This window comes from Cygnus olor, chromosome 1 (assembly GCF_009769625.2).
Source record: "Cygnus olor isolate bCygOlo1 chromosome 1, bCygOlo1.pri.v2, whole genome shotgun sequence".
NCBI classification, from domain to species: domain Eukaryota; kingdom Metazoa; phylum Chordata; class Aves; order Anseriformes; family Anatidae; genus Cygnus; species Cygnus olor.
Window position 1 is genome coordinate 31,952,427 of NC_049169.1, and position 19,278 is coordinate 31,971,704.

The 19,278-nt window shown below is 43.6% G+C and overlaps 1 protein-coding gene across 5 annotated transcripts in view; it reads right to left on the reverse strand.

The window, feature by feature from the left end:
• The window catches only part of PRICKLE1 (prickle planar cell polarity protein 1), a 65,326-nt gene extending 46,417 nt beyond the window's left edge, over window positions 1-18,909 (reverse strand). For 2 of the 5 annotated variants that reach the window (XM_040551368.1, XM_040551362.1), the window contains exon 1: window positions 18,698-18,878. The gene's annotated coding sequence lies outside the window, so the exon portion shown is untranslated. Of the gene's footprint in view, window positions 1-6,406; window positions 6,583-16,650; window positions 17,416-18,697 lie in introns of all 5 variants that reach the window. The other 3 variants (XM_040551409.1, XM_040551393.1, XM_040551377.1) reach the window with 3 other exon arrangements.
• Between the last annotated feature and the right edge of the window lie 369 nt (window positions 18,910-19,278).

Sequence of the window (19,278 nt, forward strand, 5' to 3'; positions counted from 1 at the left end):
ATTTCAGAGTTTTACTTTTTCATTAAAGCACAACTATGAGTTATCAAACTTCCCTGTTACTCCCAAACCACCAGGAAGGAACCCACACTCAGAAACTTTGAAAGACACGAGCATGCAACTTAATAGCTTGCAAGGGAGCACAATGCAGACGTCCTGCATGTAAACCAGACCAAACGTGGAGGTCCGAGCTCAGCTGCAAGTGCTGGATTTGTATTTATTCTGAACGACCAGTTTCCAAACCTGATTTCCTACCATGGAGATTTAGGAGATGACAATCTTCTACCCTTTTATTTGTATCTTCCTCTGGAATGAATGTAGACTCGCATTCCTAAGTGGTTCTTTCTGAAGGCTTTCCTGTTCTTGTAAACATTTTGAGAACAAATCTGATTTGTTTCGCTGGCCACGCAGATCACAGGGGGCTGCTGTCCCATGATCGCTCTTCAGCGTGACAAAGCTCAATTGTTTAGCACTTATAGCATGTGACAGCTACATAAAACCAAATTCTGTGGAAAATTGCTGCCTATATTTCATGACTATGGCTTCCAAATTAATATTTTAGAACCTATTTCCAAAAGAAATCATACTTATAACCTAACATATTGTAAATTACCTCCTCACAGCTCTTGGAAGACATTGTCAGTGACGTGCCTTTTACAGACATGCAGCCAGCTACTTCAGCAATCACGAGTCCAAGAACTAAGGAAGCCATAGAGTGTGTATATACACACAGTGTCACCAACCATGATGCAGTATGGTACCCTCAAAGGCTCACTGAGCATACGAGGGAAGGAAAAAGTGGATTTTTTTTTTTTTATTATCTCAATTGTTTCAGTTGGAACACAAGAACTAGTACAGGTATCTTTAATATATGAAAATACTACATGTAAAGAGATCATTTAAGCTAATGGATCTGCTGCAGAAGTCCTGATGTTGCATTGATTCAGGATGATCTGAATTCAGTCAATGCAGTCAATGCTGCTTTGAGAGAAGGTTAGGCCAAACGACCTCCTGAAGTTGTTTCCTTCTCCTGGGGCGAACATAGTAACTATGCCAACTCTCACACGGCTTTTTTATCAGGGCTTGACCTGACACAAGTGAATGTGGGTGGTAGTATAAGGGTCCAAAACTCAGTTTTCTGATGATTGATGGATGTGAAGACTGATGTTTTACAGTTGTGATCAAACTCCTCACATCCAGCATGCTTGCTGCCCTCCATTAACTAGGATTTTTAATATTTCAAGCCTAAGGTCAATTGCATTTGCTTCTTTTTTCTCTCCTATTTAAATAAAACAGCTATGAGATACATACATATAAGAACTGCTCATACTTCAGTGAGTTACAACAGCTTTGCTGATGAGTACAATGCTCTTGCTAAGTTACTCTTTAAAGTGTACAACCCCCACTTTGCTCAAAGGTATGTTGCGATCTCATTACGCTTTTCATACTGGGTAACTGTAAGCCTGTTTCTGTCCAAGTAAATGAAGGAACAGTTTGAGAAGTAGATAAGGTAATTACTTTGTCTTCTTTATCTCCAGATTCTCAATTAGTTGATTTTTGCCTCCTGCATCTTTACTGCTGAACGTTAAACTACTGTGTTCCCATGAGAAGCTTTTTTCCACAATCAACATTTCTATAACCAGCAGTGAGCTCAAGTCCTTGAGTAGGAGAAGAGTAGGCCCAAGCCTGGAGCAAGGTAACAACCAACAGGAAAAAAACATAAGCAGTACTTCAGATGCAAGCGGGATGAGTTATGTAGGAAGTTTAATTTTCTCCATGCCTTCCTGACGGACCCACTGATAAGGAAAAAACTTATAGGGGAGAAAAAAAGCACATTCAGGCTTATATTTAAAGTCTTTGATACCCTCTTATTTTTTTGGAAGCACAGCTAAAAAGTATCAAAGTAGTCAATAGTTGCCAGAAGTCACCTTGTTCCAAATGTTGAAGGTATTCCGTAGCAATAGTACTGCATCGTTTTATTGAACAAACTGAAGGCAGGTCAGATGAACAGGTGCAGCTTAAGCATTATACATGTTATAAACACAAAGAAAAACAATACAATAAATTCTTAAAAAAATTACGTTTCGCCTTTCCCAGGGTACAGATGTTTGATTAAAAATATATACTTGGTCTCAAGTGATAACTTTGGGCTATAACTGGCAATGTCTTTGGAAGCTTAAGTGATTATTTTTATACAAGGTGAATTTGCCCAAGAGTTTCCCTCATGAAGCATCAGCTTAGAGGAGTTAGGAACTTCAGAGTGCAACAAAAAACAAGATTGCCTTTTCAGTGCTGTTGGAACTTCACGTTATAGGAAAAGCTCCCCAGAAGTACTAAATGCTTCTCTAAAGTTTTCGGTCCAGAGGTTGCCCTGATGCACCATTTGTTGGCTTTAAAGAAGCAGCTCACAAACTAGGTCCTTCAAATGGGTTCAATCCTATTAAAAAAAAGAGACACCAATGGCACCTGAGATACACATCCCACAGAACAGGGCAGTGGATACTTTAGGCTGGTTTTATGAAACAGAGGTGCTGCTGGGAAGCAGTGATCAGTAGTCCGTTGTGTAGTGCGAGCCCTCCAGTGAACTTACTTGAGCTTCCAGAACAAACAAGAAAACCCTGTCCTTGTTTTATGGATAAGACAAAGTGCACTGGAAAACATCTCCGACATTTATTACACACTTCTGTGAAGGGAGAGAGCTGCCTACCTTTTGAAATGACTGAACAGCCAGCAGAGGTATTAAACTTGAAGAAAAGTGTTTCAGAAAGTGGAAAAGGACATCCGATGAAGTTAACAGACAAGAACCAACACATAATATGAAGAGTATTCTACAGAATTAAAAGGCATTTCCCACTAATCAGCCATATTAATTTCACTCCCGATATAGCTTTCAGGAAAGACATTTCGTCTTTTCCCCCCCACTTCAGGTGCAATAGTGACATTCATACACAAGTTCTATAAAGAAAACTGAAACTACCGCTTATTTTCTAATATCACTAGATCCACATCTTGAAATTATCCACTCAAACCAACTTATCACAGGACTGACAGGCAACAGGAACCAAATCTCAGCTGGTGCTGTCAGAGTTGCACGGGCATGTTTCCAACTCGGAGTGCAGAGATGCCAGAGCTGCCTCTGCAAAGAGCCTTTTTGAGCCGAACAAGCCTCACTGGTCTCTATGCACGCAAAGAGGAGCAGAATTACGCTTTTCTGTTTTGATTTTTTTTTTTTTATTTAAGATTGAAGCAACACTGAGATGATAACTGTATTTACCTCACTAGGCTCTCCTTGAGCTATTAATCCTGCTGAACCTTAGCTTGCTCCAGTCACAGCATAAACATTGATCTACGGAATAGCAACTGCAGACTGTTGCCTTTATCATCATTTTTTTGGGCTCCTGCACTACTCATACATAATACCCGTGGGTGTGCATATCCACTCAGAGATGACTCATATGTTACCTGATCAATATAAGCTTCCTAAAATTTATGCTAGAAGACTTAAAAACAAAAATCCCGCATGACCACAGACTATCATCCCCTGAAGGCATGTGTTATGCTGCCAGACATGATTAGAAGGTGATAAGAAAAGAATTTAGAAAACACTAAAGATCATGTACAGGAAGCAGCTTCAGGGTTCCACCTTATCTGTCCAATCTGCTTCTAGTTTTGTCATTAATATGAAATGGCCAGACAGACAAAACAGTCGGTACAAAACTTAGAATATATGAACCTTAGTACTAAGTTTCAAATAAAATTAACTGTACTTTTAGATGCAAAGTATATTTGTTAAGACACTGCAGTCTTCCATTAACATTTTTTCTTTTACAAAAGTTGCTTCAAAAGTAAGAGCCATTCCTATTCCTCCCTTGTTCTGCAGGTTTCAGTCTATTTGTCAGTCATTTACATTACTGGGTAAAATTATTCCCAGTAATTTGTTATCTACTCTCTTATGGTGTAGGATGTGTGCAACTTTGATCCTTGGAGTCACCTTCTTGAGCAGGCCAAGAAGAGCTCAAGACTAAGATGATTACAGGCAGTATGCACCACTGACTCCTGAAGTGCTCCAACTGCTGCTGAAGTTCAAGGGACCAACATCTCAGGTACAACTACACATTCAAAAATTTCAGGCTTGTTCTCCTTTCTAAAAGCATTAACGCAGCACTGAGCACTTCTCTACAGCAATTTTGATGCCTGTTGATTGCATGAGACGACTAGCACCAGCACTGAGCAATCAGGAGAGAAAACTGTCATTTTAGAGACAACTTTTTTTTCTCCAGAAGCACACAAGAGTTGTCCATTTTTACTTTTTTTATTGGAGGTGGATTGGGGTGGTGTTTTTTTTTTTACTGAGTTACTTTTACCACTGGTTAACAAGTACTTTTCAGACTGAGCTCATTTGTACATGTGACACATTAGTGAGCTCTTTGAACTGTAGAGCATCACAGGTCTTTCTTGCTTTAAAAAACACACAGTTGTAATGTCTCCAAGCCACTGCATGAGAGTGCAACATTAGAGCATTCAGACATCTGCAAGGCAAATATTGCACCCTGTCTTAAATGCAGAAGGGCTGGGCAGAAATACAATCTTACAATTTGGGAAAGGAGATATTAGCACTAGTCATGCCACATTACATGGCATCTCCAGCTCTTCTCATGGCACAAGGTCACGGTAGGCACTCTTGTGCCATAAACAAAGCACCGTAGAGCAGAGCCCCAGTTCAGAGGCTAGTAGTAAAGTACTTTGCTCAAATCTAGTATGTGAAGACAACAGCACTAAGAGAAACTTTACAGAATGCCCAGGAAACAGTTCATTTTTTTCCAGTAAGAGTGGAACAGCACATTCCTATCAGCAGCTTATTACTACAAACTGATTATGTAGGTGCAAACAGATTAGATAGGGACTACAACAGATAGACAATTGAAAAAACAGCATTTTGATGGAATTAGAGCTTCTTCTCAGGACAGAGGAGACAGTAGCATCATATAGCAAGAGTGTATTTAGAGTCTGCATATAAACCAAATACATGAGCAACAAACAACTGAGAGGAAAGGACACAGAAGAGAGGCAGAATGAGGACAGAAGGATTCCTCGAGGAGAGGTTAATCTGCTGTCACACACAAATACCCTGTTAAACACTGACCAAGGGTTTGTGTGCCATGTGGGAGAATGTTAATTGTTTACAGGTACTCAGGGTTGGATGAATACCAGGAAGCAGCACTGAGAAAGTCCATTGTACAATTAAGATGGGAGAGGAATCGCTGAAGGAGGCACTTTCATTTAAGTCCGTCCTGCTAGCTCCTAACCTAATTATTTACTACTGAGGGTTTCCTTTCCCAAGATTGAATTCAAGGAACAAAAAAACCCTGAAAGAATGTTTTCTTTTTCTTGTGGGAAGAAGGGTACACATATGGGGGGACAGGTCTTTGTTTGGTGTAGCACTAACCAGTATTTGTAGAGGACAGAAAAAATGCCTTCTAGTCTATTTGATAATGGCTTCAATGCCTGCCACTCAGGTGATTCATATTAGTGCTTCTGTCTTACATCCCTACCATAAAGGCTATAAAGCCAGTAACACTTTTCACATGAACAGGATAACACTCACAAGGATTTAGCTAAAAACTCTTAAACCATATGCCTACCATTCCAAGAAAATCACTACTTTATTTTTAAGCGATATTTTGGCGAAGTTGGCCAAATGCTCAAGTTCTGTCAGCATCTCCTCCCAATTTCTTTTCTGTATGAGACTTTCTGAATATTTCTGAGTATTCTGTCCACATGTAATACTTCTGCAGTTGGAAGAGGAATTCATGTTGAAGGAGGCTCTCTACAGACAGAGCTCAGGGTTCAGCTTTCAGCAGCTTTGATTCCTCTACATATGCACAGAGCTTCTGGTTATAGGCTGTACAGACTGTTACCTTTTCTCTTGTTTGCCACTTGAGTTGCATCCCTCCTCTATATAACTAGTGGAAACAGATGCTTTCAGTGGACAGAGCAGTTCACCTAAAATTGCCATTACCTCCTACGGTGCCCCTTTTCTTCTCAAGGCCTGTAGAGGGAACGATGACAGCCACAGTTTGTATGCCAAACAGGATTACTCAGACCTGAACTTAGCACCTGCCTGTCTTTCCTTGGAAAGAATGACCAATAGTTACTGACCCCAAACAGCCCCCTCTTTATTATCTATCATTAACTCTATGTACACAGGGACAGATGAATGCTTAACCCCACCAGATGCATTTCAGGTAGGCCTATCTTAGTCCTGTATCTGCAGGACAGGCTCACTTCAGCACAAAGGCTCTCTAGGAATGAGGATGATAAGGAGGTGCTCCTTGGGGTATTCAGCAAAGCCCATTTCTTCCTCCCTCCCCATCTCCTGGGCCTGGTTAAACTAGTTGGGGCAGCTTACCAGGGGCCTGGAGACAGACTTCAAAGTGTTTGGTTTTCTTCCATTGTCTCCCATGTTTGTGGAGCTGCTGTTATCAGGCTATTGTCTCCATTCATTCACTCAGACGGGGAGTAAACCACTTACATCCTCACCATCCTCACGGAGCAGCTACCACAACAGGCTTGTCAGAGGGTTTTCTAGGGAAAGAAAGCTTGCTGAGGAAAGGCTCATGCTCCCACTACGGAGGGCCACAGTCCATCACACAGACCACCACTGCACTGGCTTCTGCCTTAGGTCTCCCTTACCTCGCCCTCTCTCAGGCCTGAACAGGCTGAGACTGAAGTCTCATTTCATTTCACCCTATCAAACTCTTCACATAACGCCCCCCCCCCCCCCCCCCCAAAAAAAAATCTGCTCCACCTACTTCAGACAGGAAAGTGAGATGAGGTAGATGAGGTATCACTCCCCAAGGTGTTCTGTTCATACAAACAGATTTTTGAGCATATGGGCGAGGATCCTCAGGCATGTTTCCTTTTCTTTTGGATTTCAATACAATTTTGGGACAGCAGCAGATTGACAGAGACAAAAGCAGCAGAGGAATGGAAAAGATAACGAGCCCCCTGGTTCTTGCATTGGCAGGCTGCTCTCTGCCCTTCAAATCCACCTATTTGCCTCATTTCAAGTAGGATTATAATAATTTGAGGGAAAGGAAGTACACTTTATTTAATTCTCGAGTGTCACAAAGCATACTGAGAGAAGCACAGGCAGCCTCGCTCCCTTCCTAAAGGGCAGGGCTGGGGGCTCCTCACAGCAGCTCCCCGGGGCCCGCTCCGCCCGCCGCGCCCTCGCTTCCCCTCAGCAGCCCCGGCCGGAGCCCGGCGCCATCCCACGGGTGCCACCTAGCGGCCTCCCCGCCGCTCCTCCCGGCCCCACACCGGCCCAGCACCGCGCTGCGGCTGGAGCCGGCGTCGTTCTGCAGCGACAGCCGCTTACTTCTGCCTCCAAGCCTCGGCCGATGGCACGGCAAGGCCACCCGCTTCTCCTGAAGCGGCACGGCCACCGGCCATCCTGCTCCTGCTTCCTGCGGGGCTCCGTGTTGCAGAGAGCCGGGGAAGAGCAATAACTTATCACATTTGTTAGCCTTCCCATCACACCACATTTGTAGTCACAACTTCCTCACACCTCTCCCAGATGAGGAGATAAAAGCTCGCAAAGTATTTCCACCAACACCAAGAGGTCTCCACAGGAGGCTGATAGTGGCCAAAGTCCTACCACCACAGGCTACAAGCTCCCATGCCTCACCAGCCCACCGACCAGTGAGGAGCGTGTCTTCTGCCGCCTTGAAGCCTGTGCACGGTGTCTGCCAACTCCACTGGGCTGATCATCCACCTGCTGGCACACCCTGCCTCTGATCTCTTCCCTGGAATAACCTGCTTCAAGAGATCCCAGGCGGGCACCGAGAGAGAAGTCTGGTTTCCTTTGCAAACCCAAATAGTTAAAACTCAAGGCCCGTATCTCAGTATTAAAACAAAAAGTGTCCAGGACTATCATTCCTTCTGCATTTGACACTTAGGCAGTTTCAAGGTGACTGTTCTTTTGTGATCTTCTCCCAGCCAGCCTGTATGGCAGTGACTTCTGGGACTCACCTACACGTCCTCAGGCAGGCATACTCTGCCCCCTGGGCCAGCAATTCACTTTCCAGCACTGGCTTAACAGCTACAGTAACACTTCAGCCCTGGAGCTGCTCCCCAGGCTGAAATTCCAAAAAGTTATTTTAACCTATAGCCCTAAAGACTACTTTTTTAATTAAATAGAAGGCTGTTTGGTGGGCATGCACAGGCTCACATGTCTTCTGACTTTTTAAAGGGAGAAATTCATACCTGCACCAGGCTGCGTGCATACATCAGTCAGAAAGTTGGAAATAATTATTTTGCAGTATGTCCTTCTGATATCTATTTTATTCCATGCAGTACCACAAAAACGAGTTTGTACGTGAAGGCCAGAACTGATTCACAGGAGAGAAAACCGAGGCTACTAGAATGTTGTTAGACATGGTTACAAAATAGTCTTTAAACACTAATTTTGGAAGGATGTCAAGAAATGTATCTTTTATATGTACCCTTACACAGTACACCAGCTTTTAATCTTTTTTTTTTTTTCCTTCCTTAACAGGCCACAGACTCAAAAAAGCATTAAAGTCTGTTGGCATTTTTTTAAATGTTGATTTGCCCCCCTCTTCCTCTCCCCCATGAATGTCTTTGTCCTAACACTTTTGTATTTTAATAAACACTTCCCTTCTTTGCATACCATCACATGGACCTCTAAATGAACAGCAATCTGACTCAAGTGCCATGTGCTCCTGATCCCACACTTTTTTTTTTGCATTTTTACTTTTTAAAAGATGCCTGGAATAGGTACGTAACCTATCCAGTGGTCATATATATATATATATATATATATATTATAATTAAATGATACCTACATACAAACCAAGATTGCAAGCAAATGGCTGTAGAATTACTTACTAGAAAGACTGCTTTCTAAAGTTTACTTTAGGTTTAGAGCTGTTTCCAAAGAAGACTTCTGTCTAGCAGAATCACTGTACCATCAGCTTGGTATTTGTGGAAACAACTTCTCCAAACAAGTTCAAGCTCTGCATCTTTCTAAATACATCTTCATTTCCTGAGGTCAAGTCTTCTGTCACCCATTTCCCTACACAGCAGATTGATGAAGTCTTTTCAGAGACTTTAGTCAACCTTATTATATAAGACTGTCTTTTTATTGGTTGCAGTGGTTGACACCAATTCAAAGCTGGAAGGATGCTCTTTTACTCCTAAACCTTTTCAGTGGAAGCTGCTTCATCCACAAAATTGGTAAGGTGCTTTAGATTGCTTGGCAAATTCCATTTTTTCCTTCAAGCATGCTGTATACACCCAGTTTGCATTAGAGAAACTAATTTTCCCAGTCTCTCACTTTCTAGTCTCAGTACCCTTTTGTTTCTCTTGTACTCAAAGACAACTTTTGCATCTCATACTTTGAAAATTCTACCAAAACTAGCATCTCTTCCAGCCATGCGCTCCAGTCTCCACATAATGAGTCTCAGAAGAGCTTAAAAATGCTTTAAAAATGGCAGGCCAAAATAAGTCTCAAAGCCATCAGATTAGAAATGAACAAGACCTGCCACTGGGAAGACATCCAGCACAACTCCGCATTCAGAAGAATGTCAGTCTACAACTGAGTAACATCCACAACAAGGACTGCTCTACCAGAACAAAGGTGAGAAGCATCAGCTTAAGTATTTTCTCTACTTGATACTTCACCAATATAACACATACAATAGGAAAGCAAGCTATTGGGGCTTAACACCCTTGGGGGACAGGGAGGTGCAGATTAAAGCTGGAGATGAAAGCTTAAGAACCGAACAGTAGAAGAGGCTAAACACCACAGGGATTTCACTCACATCATGTTGGAGAAAGTTTAAGTGATATACTAAGTCTACCCCATTCTTCAAGTTTAAAGAGACTTCCTTGTGGCCATCAGCAATTTGCTACTCACACAGAAAAAAAAATAAAAATCAAATGAGCCAATAGATCTCCAAGTTAGAATGCGTTATAGGAGTCAACTATTTCATGTTATTTTTTAAACCATAAAAAGAGGCAGTCAAAGCAGCGTTTCAGTTAGGTAGAGAATACTGCATTAATTTCAAAAACTAAACAGTGGCAAGGTTGGAGTCTGTTGCACTAGTTAATGAATGCAGCGACTGTTTTCAAAGATACCCACACATGCACAGATCATAGCTAGCATGAACAGTTTTTACAGCACTGCTGTATAATCTCAGTAGTCAAATAACTGAATGATGGCAATTAAGGACCATAACCCATTGCCAAAAAATAAACAAATGTTAACAACCACCCAAACTTAAGCAATGGCAGAAATTGTGTGTGGATATTCCAGGTTTATTGCCAAGTACTTAGCTGTTCAGAGAAAACCTGGAGTTAAAATAAATTCTTGAGTATGCACAAAACATAAGAATGGAGCCAAACACTTCACAAGCACAGGAAAAACAGCTGAAAAGGTTTTGTGTATGTAGAATGAGTATCTTGAACCTGGATAACAAGGAACAAGACTCACAGATGAGAATATAAAACCACAAAGAAAATTAAAGATGTATGGACATAGTCAATCCTGTCTTTCCTTTGGGACATGCACAGAAATACAGCTACACTCCAGACATTTTGTAGGGTCTGACCCTAGGAAGGTAAGTACTTTACCATGCATATTGATTATTAACTACCAAAGTTGATGTACCAATACTGAGGTATTAAATCAAAGAAACATGCGTCATGATTTGATTACTAGCTGTAATGTATTATATATGAAAATGAAACATTATGTATGAAGAGAAACAAGTATAGCAACTGATACGTATAAAATAAAGTCACAGTGGCACATTGAACAATTTTAGGTTACCCAGACTCACTTAAAAATAGAAACCAGAGCCTGGACTCTTCTCTCACCCCATTTTACATGTCTTTACATTCGTTGATTTCAGTGGAGTTCTTCACAATTTATGCCATTGTGAGAGGAGAATCAAGCCTTGTGTGTTTAAAAGGAAACTGCAGACATGTTTCCCACCAGAGTACAGGGGGAGATTTTAAAAAAACACAAGTATATGAACTGTGAAACCAATAGAGTACACAAGTGAAGGCAGGCAAAGAGGCTCTAGCTGGGGGTAGTGGTGGTGGTGAGCTTGCAGTTTATCCACACCTCTCCCCCCTTCTTTTTTTTTTTTTTTTTAAAGACCTGGGATTGACATTAAGAAGTCAGAAACCCAGTCATTATGCTGGCTTTTAAATAAATTGTTAGAAATAAGTATTACATTTGCTTTCTAACAGACATTTTTGATTTATATTTTCCTACTGATATTCTACAGAGTAAGGACAGGGCCATTTTCTTTGTGAAGAATAGACTTTCCATTCTCTGAAACTGGGAAGGGGCTCTGAACGATTTCTAGTACTAGAAAATGGTGCCTAAATTACTCACACCCGAACTCATAATAAAATCTTCCCCAAACCCTTCAGAGTCTTTCAGATAACCAGTACTACAGTAGTAAGAAAGAGCAACCAGCACCACTTACCACTAGAAGTCAGGCCTGACAAAGTACTAAATGATTTACAGATGGCAGAACAACTTCATGGTTTGGACCTACTGGGAGCCTATGGCACAACTGAAGCTACTGCTTTATCATCATTTCTTTAGGTAGCAGCTCACAATTCAAAAGATCCTTGCTAAGGTCATGAAAGAGGAACTCCACGTACTGAGACAACTGTTATACTGGTTTGGAAAGCCCACTTAAACAAAATGAAACAAGAAACTCTCCAAAACACCGTATTTTTTCAACCCAACACTAGGTCCCTGCTTGAACCATGCCAGCACAGCTAGGCAACGCTGCATAGGAAATACCTTGGGCATTTACATAGGGAATACAGGCTGAATTCATTGCTGTATCGGGGTGCCATCTTAATAGTAAATTAAAGTCATTCATAGCTCAGAGCCCAACACTGCCAGAGTATGACTGTAACTACCAGCTTGAAGATGCTCTTTCCCCACCCTCATTCATGTGCACAACCAGTGTCACAGCTCATATACTTAAGTTTTCCCCTGCACTCCAGTAAAAAGATATGCCTGAAGTCTCCTTTTGAAAAGCAAGTCTGGATTGTCTTCCCAGGTTGGCATTAAGTCCTGACTGACTGAGTATGACACAGAAAGCAGGAAGAAGGTAAATGCACAGAACTGGACGAAGAAGGAGGGCTTCTACCTATCGCATAATTCAAGATCTGCCTGCTAGTTTCCATGAGAGATGTTCTTTCAAAGCATTAGTCTACTTCCAGAGGCTGTGGGAAGGTGGAAAGAGACCCAAGAACAAACACCTATGCTTTTGAATATACAACTTGAAATGTTTTGGAGTTAGTACTTAAATGTTGAACACTGAGTTGTACAAAGAAAAGAACAAAAACACCACACCCTTACAGGAACAGCAGCCTGGTATCACCTCAATTCCTAAAATAAGGCAAATATACTTCTGTGCTACTATACCACAGTCAAAGAGTCTCCATCATATTAGTGGCTCTTCACACTCAACTCCAAGACATTAAGACATGCTTAGCAACTAATATATCAGAAAGGTTTATAAACAGATAGTGCCAGAGAAGAAAGACAGGGAGACACTGAAAATAAACCCACTGAAGTTACAGCCTAGAAGGTGGCAGAGTCAGAACTAGACAATAGAGCTTTGAGTGTCAGAGGAGATTTTGCAAAGAAATCTGAAAAGCAATAAACATGCAGCAACGAAACTGATGACTGCATGTCACTGAGGTCACTTCAGTTCCATCGCATACCTACAACACTCAAGTTCAATACATCAGCAGCTACTCTTACAGAGAGAAGAGCTGGTCTTGCACAAGAAAATCAGTTCTACGCAAACAGGAAAATCATAAATTGAGAAAGAAACTGGCTGATAGGCTGGACCACTGAACTACAGCTTCATACCACCTGAAACCCCCCACAAAGATTGTCCAAGCAGATTGACTGGAGGGTTGGGGTCAGGCTTGGCATTTATTGGGCTCACAAGTAGCAAACTAGATTGTGCCCAACTTGCAGAGTGCCAGAGCAGGCACTTCAACAGCTTTTTAGCAGCTCACATTTAACTACAGTGGCAGTAACTGAGGCTCACACTTATAGAGGGGTGCTCTCCTCAGGTGGAGGTAAGCTCCCCATCCTCACTCTGGTACTCACCTCCCTCCCCTGTACCCTCCCAAGGCTGGTCAATGCCACAACATGACTGCTTGCTTCCGGCAGCTCACACTGCTCTTCTGCAAGAGGTATGCCACAACGGACACCTGTGGAACTCCAGACCAACACCAAACTGCTGAGAAGACAGCAAAGCTAGGTTCTGGGTAACGTCCTCACAAGGCTGGAAGCAAAACACGCTTCCAGGACCTCCATACAGATGAGAGCCTGGGCTGCATTTTGCTTGTTTGGCAGTACTCATAGACATTTGTTGGCTATTGGCCTGCCAAGCTGTTCAGGCTTATAAGTTCCTTTGCATTCATTTTCAACTACTAATTTTGTTACATATAAACATATCCTCTGTGTATCTTACTCCCATATTCCATATGCACAAAACCAATTCATTTCGGTACTGGGATGAATGGGAACTCAATATTTATCACACAGACCCACCATGCTTTGCAAACAAGACAGGAAAAACTCACAAGGAATTTATCCATGTGATCTTTCTGATGAGCAAAGCTTGAGGAAGCAGTTCAAAGCTCTCGACAAGCCATATGTATACCTCTGTAAAAAAGACATCTGCAATTCACCAGTGAGGTTCTAGACCTAGCATAATTCATTTGGCAGTCTGCATAGAGAGATGCAAATGCACTAGGTTCAGACAATTCTTCAACACTTTCATAAAATTCATTTAAAAATTATATAAATATTCACATTTTGAATTGTTAACTCAGCTTGTATTTTTCTACAGAAATACGGAACCTGCAAAGATATGACACTTCTGGAAAAAGGCCAAAATAAAGTCAAAATACTTTCATCGTAAAGCAAGCACACAAACACAAACTTCTGATTTATTAACTACAGCACTGGATTACAAAAAGAGATCTTTAGAAAACACCTTCGCTAATCAGGCACTAATTTTTAACATACTTTGAAACCACTCAGCTTTTGCTGCGGTTAGACAAGTTGATCCACACTTGAAAGTGCAAGGAGGCTTTAAACTTGTACCATGGTTACTGTGCATTCGTGTTGCAAGAGAAATGGGCCATGGGTGAGGGCAGTGTCTGACTAGCCAGCGTGCTCAGCTGGTTGAGCAAGAGTGCCTCTGCAGCTAGGCAGGCTCTTGCTGAGCCAGCACTATCCCCGTCACACAGGTACTCCATTAATGAAGAGATCATGGGAGGGTAAAATGGGTAGAGCTGAACAATTGCAGTGCTTGTGTCGAAGGAGGTTTATATTCCTCGCGGGAGCAATACCGAAGAGATGTGTGCTTCGAGGAGGGGTATAGCAATATCTGTCTAGAATACCTTTAGAAATTCAATTGCACTATTCAAGTGACTGAAACGAAAAATGCAGGCGTAAAGACTAGTGAGAGAAGACGCAGCTTTCTTGCAACACGAGAGGATGGATGGAGAGTTGTACCACCCAGCATGGTGGTGCAGCCCTGAAGCCTACGTTGCTATATTCATAGCTGTGTCTGTTACTTTCTTTTGAGAACACTCAAACGCTTTCAGAAACCCAGACAGAGTCACTTCAATTTTTTCCTTTAAGGACTAACATCATCCCATTTCAAAAACTTCTGTAGGTTTTATTATAAACATCATGGTATTGACACGCAGATTTTTAATCACACTGGTTGCACTTATACAAATCAGTGATCAAATCCTGTGGGAAGCCAGAGCTTTCATATATGCTACATTAACACAAAGATTAGACTTAGGATTTGGCACATCGCCATCAGAGAAACCTACTTCGGAGGTCATATAATATTAAGACTGGGGCCAGTGGATGCACGATTAGACGGCAACAAGCTAAAAAAAGTGATTATAAAAACATCACAGGAAACAAAATTTATTTTAAAAAAAAGCAAAGCAATCACATTTCAATATTTGGAAGGCAGTTGGAAATGCTTTTTGGCATGTGGCTGCTCCACGAAGCCAATTTTGTGCAACCGGAAACATTTCAAAAAAAAAAAAAGAATTGTTGAAGTCGAAGACTGTAATTGCAAGCTGTGGCATCTGTGCTCTGATTAAAAAAAAAGGGCAAGCAAATAAAACTGTTACAGGTATAGATCCGTAAGCCCGCTCCATAATACTTTTATCAGCCAACTTGGTAGAACTGGAGAGCAAAGGAGGGGGCGGCACAGAGAGGAAGAGAACGGAGAGAAGCACACAAGGCAGAACAGCACAAGCTATTGGGTGCTATAAATCAATGTTTCTAACACGAATCTTAGACAGGAGTACATGACTTCAGTACAGAACAACTGAAATAACACACTTCCAGCTTTTGTTGATGCGTAATCCACTGGAAATGAAAGGCCTGCCTGGGAGACTGTCTACCACGGGTTTACTAGCTAGAAAAACACTCCGAGCCCAAGAGGTTCACAATGGTCTTGAAGAGCAGCTCACCAATCTTATGGCTGTATTTAAGAACTTTCAAGAAGTTAGCCTTCCAGGCAGAGCTCCAAGAAAAGGTGAACTAGCAAGAAGCTGCCATTTGCAGATATTTTAGAAATCCTGGAAGTGTTTGTATTGGCTCATGCCTCCTGTGCCTGAGCACTTCACTCATTTCGTGCACTAAAAAAAAAATCCCCTCGCACAAGGATATGCTTGAGAATTGTCAGTTCACATGGGGATCATTTGCTTAGTTTCTCAAAAAAAAAAAGGACCACATATTCAGTTCACAATATAAACAAACAAAACACGAAGAATTATGGCAGATCACTTGAGAAATTTGCTTCAGTAACCGGAAATATCCTTTTGATAGTGATGCAGCAGCAGCCAAGGAGCTGTTTCTGTAAAAAACATGTAATTTTGGCAAATTGTGAAGTGATGTGATAGTCTGTCTTGGCATTTTTGCCAGAAATGTCACAACTTCAGTGTGCTATGACTTGTAAAACACGTTTCTTCCCATCACTCTTCAGCAATAAGGTGGGAGGGGGAAGATGAGGAATTGCTGCATTATATCCCTCCAAGCTGGTTCTTCCCATTATACAACTCTTAATCCAAACAATTCAAGCTTACAAGTAAAAGCTACTCATTTCTGTAAACACTTCCAGGAGCAGGACCTAAGCATGCAGGGCTCACAGGGAGCATATACCAGCGGACAGAGCTAACCTCGAGTTTACCTCTGTTTAAAAAAGCATAAACAGAAAACAGCGCTGGCCAAACTGAAGCTTAATCCTCGATACAAGGGAGGAAATTAATACTGATACAAGCCACTTGGTCGTTATGCACCCATCTCATCATCAAGTATTCTTAACGCAACACAAGATCACTGAACAAGTTTCCCAGGATTACTTAGGGATCACTGTCGTGACAAAAAATAAGAAGCGATGCCTCCAAGCATGTTCTTTTATACCCCCTCTCTCAGCTCCAGCAGGGATCTCCTTGCTGGAGGACAGCGTGGTGGCAGAAAGGAAACAAACCCCAGCTTGTTTGTTTTAGAGGGACTCCATCATCGCATCTCGTTACCTCTGGAATGAGGAGGCTTAGCACCCAAGCAGGCAGAGCCCTTACACCGAAGTGCAGCTCTCGGTCCGTTCTGTTCGAAGCTGCGCGCAGCAGCCGCTGACAATACATTATGCAAGAGCCACGTTACACAGGGAAAGGGCTTTTTGGCTGGGATACAGAGGCTGGGGCATTAGAAGGGGTCAAAGCAATCTGCAGAGGCATAATACAAACCAAATCCATTTAAATTCCTCTGTAAAATGTAGACGTTCATTAGCATAGAAAAGTTTCACAGGAAAACAATGACAAAGTCAAAGCCATCTGATTTTCATATGCTAATTAATTAAATATGCCAAGTGCATTTAATCTCTTATTATAACCATAGGGGGAGACAGACCAAACTCTTGAAGTTCTGAAAAGCCAGGTCATTAGTGTGCCAAGTCATTCTTCAGATCTCCGTCGTGTATACAAATTTACATTCCCAACTTATTATGTATGTAAGTAAAACCCGGCTCCCCGTTTCTCCTCCTTTGGAGGACACTTGCTGTCTTCTGCTCATGAACCCCAAAACGCCTTAAGTGTTTGAAAGAACCGGTTTGCTAGAAAAATAAAGCACAGAAGGCATTTTCCACAAGTCCCTGTTAATGCCCCCATCCCTGTAAGATGCAGAAGAAGCTGGTGGGAAGTGCCATCAGGAACATTCTTGCACACACGCATGAAAATCCACGCGTAGTTTGTGCCCTTCCACTTTCAAGCTTGGCTGACATTTTCTGGCCATTTCTTGCCCTTCTAAACAAGAAAAGGATTCTGGTGTTTACGTAAGGCTCTTCTTGCTTAATAAATCTTAAATTGAAACAGATTTCTTTTTTTTTTTTTTTCTCCAAACAGTTACCTTCTTTAGAGTTATCATAGTACAGGATATTAGGGAAAAAACCAGACTCTCCTGTTGCTTTTACCCACATCTGACTCCAATCTTAATAGCTCAGCTATTAACCCTGTAAGGTCCCCGCACGCACACCTTGCCCGGCCGACGGTAAGGTTTTTATACGACCGATCTGGGCTCGCTCTTTGCGGCCCCTTTTGTTATCCAGAAGGGGTAGCTCCGTGTCCTTTGGTTAACCAGCCCCATAAGCTGTCCTGGCGTCAGGGCTCAGAAGAAGAGAATCTGTCACCGCAGCCAGCATCCCTGCCTTCCTCCTCCGCTCTCCGCTCCCATTCCAAGCCTGCCCTGATCCGAGCAACGCCATCCCCTGCGCTGCACCACCGCAGCTCAAGGGGCCAAATGCCTTCCACCAGCACGTCCCGGTGCTCCGCCAGAGCTCACGGGGCCAAAGCAGCCCGTCCCGGCGGTGGCCCGCAGCCTGCCATGCAAGGCACACCGCTCGGAGGCTGCCCAGCACCGCAACCAGCCAACTTGTGGGGCCGCTTCCCCCTGACGCCCTTATAGGCTTCAAGGCGTAGGTTACCGGCGGTAATCTATAGGGTGCCCCACGCACCCCACGAACCGCAGCGGAGGGGAGACAAATTATATGGGGGGACACTGAGCTCACAGCACCCCGGGGGGGGGGGGGGGGGGGGGGGGGATTAATTTTCCTTAAATGAGGAAGGAGAAAAAGAAAAGGAAAAAAAAAAAAAAAGGAAAAGGAGAAAGAATAAAAAGGAAAAGGAAAAAATATATAAAAAGGAGAAAAGATAAAAAGGAAAAGAAAAAAAATAAAAGGAAAAGAAAAAAAAAGAAAAAGGAAAAAGAAAAAAAAAGGAAAATAAAAAAAGGAAAAAAAAGGAAAATAAAAAAAGGAAAAAAAAGGAAAATAAAAAAGGAAAAAAAAGGAAAATAAAAAAAGGAAAAAAAAGGAAAATAAAAAAAGGAAAAAATAAAATAAAATAAGAAGCCATCGAGCGCCTCTGCAGAGGGACGGGACCCGCGGGTGTCCGCTCCCGGGAGCGGGGTCAGCCCGGACCGCTGCCGCCGGGGGATGCCGCTGTCAGCCCCGGGCCGGTCCCGGCGGGACCCTCGGCGCCCCGCAACCACCGCCCCCCGCTGCCGGTGCCGGTGCCGCCCGGTGCTTACCTCCCGCGGCGCCGGGGCGCCCGCATTGACAGCGGGGGAGGCAGCGCGGTGGGACCGTACCGTGCCCTGCCGTGAGGAGCCGAGCCGAGCCGAGCCGAGCCGAGCCGAGCCGAGCCGAGCCGAGCCGAGGCGCTCCGCCGCCGGCCGCCCCCCGCCGCGACTGCCCGCTGCCCGCGGCCGCTCCCCGCCCTAATGGGGCTCCGCCGCTCCGCGCCCGGGACGGCGGCGGCCGCCTTCCGCCGCGCCCATTGGCTGCCGCCCGCCGCGCCCGCCAATCGCCGTCGGGAAAAGGCAGGGGGCGGGGCGAACGGGGAGGGGGCGGGGAGAGGGGCGGGTCCGGGGGCGCGGACTCGGGGGCGGGGGTTCGGGGCCCGGCGCCGGGGGTCGGGGTTGGGGCTGGGGTCTCGGGCTTCTTCCCGTCCCTTCCCGCCCTGCCCAGTCTCCGTCCAGGCCGCCGGAGCTTGCCTCGGTCACCCGCAGCCCGCTCCTGGCTCTGCAGTGGTCCCGCAGTCCCTAAGCCCCGTAGGAGAAACGCGCTCGTGAAGGACGGGTAGCAGAGGGGACGTCCAACGATGGTGTCT